Genomic DNA, 911 nt, shown 5'->3' with positions numbered 1-911 from the left:
CCTCGGGGTCGCGCTTGCGCGTGCCGCCCCGGGCGCGGCTGCGGCGGCCTCTGCGCGCGCCCGGCGCGTGGGGCTGACCCCGGCGGGAGCGCGCCTTGTGCGCGTGCACGGAGGCACAGAACATTCCCAGCTGGAAGGGACCCGCAAGGGTCATCCCGGGCCAGCTGCTGGCCCTGCACAGGACAGCGCTCGAGGCACAGCATGTGCCTGAGAGCATTGTCCAAACGCTTCTCGAACTCTGTCAGCCTGGCACTGTATCCCGTGCCCTGGGGAGCCTGTTCCAGGGCCCAGCCACCCTCTGGGTGAAGAACCTTTTCCTAACACCCAGCCTAAGCCGCCGCTGACACAGCTTTGTGCCGGTACCCTGCACGTGTGGGGCTGCCTGGTCCTGTGCACCGGCCAGGAGGCACAGCAGCACCGGGTGGGGATGCATCCCTCCCCTGGGCTTCCGTGGGGAGAAGGTGGAAAGTGGGACTGTGACAGCATGCCTGATCCAAGCTCCTCCCCTATGAAGCACGGTCAGCATGAGAGAGATGCTGATCATCCTCCGCTTCACATCATCTGCAGGAAGCACTTGCTGCTTGGCTTCCTAGCACGCAAGAAACTCCGAGTCAGCTCCTTCTGAAATGGCCTGTGCAGCTGGGTCCGGATGTTCTGCTGCGGGTGTGCTGCACCTCACCTGATGGACATGACAGCAGCGCCAAGCCCCAAGTGAACTGTCATCCCAGGAAACCCTGTAAAGGTTTTGCCATGATGAGGGTGCCTAAGAAGTATCACTGGTATCGTCTCAGACCTCACTCCAAGTGAATTGTCATCCTAGGAAACACCGTAAAGGTTTTACCATGATGAGGGTATCACCGGTATCGTCTCAGACCTCTGTTAAAATGCAACAGAGGCATAAACTGCCCACA

The sequence above is a fragment of the Onychostruthus taczanowskii genome, unplaced genomic scaffold, assembly GCF_017590055.1.
Source record: "Onychostruthus taczanowskii isolate IOZ18803 unplaced genomic scaffold, ASM1759005v1 scaffold77, whole genome shotgun sequence".
Classification (NCBI taxonomy): domain Eukaryota; kingdom Metazoa; phylum Chordata; class Aves; order Passeriformes; family Passeridae; genus Onychostruthus; species Onychostruthus taczanowskii.
Note: the sequence above shows the minus strand (reverse complement) of the source record.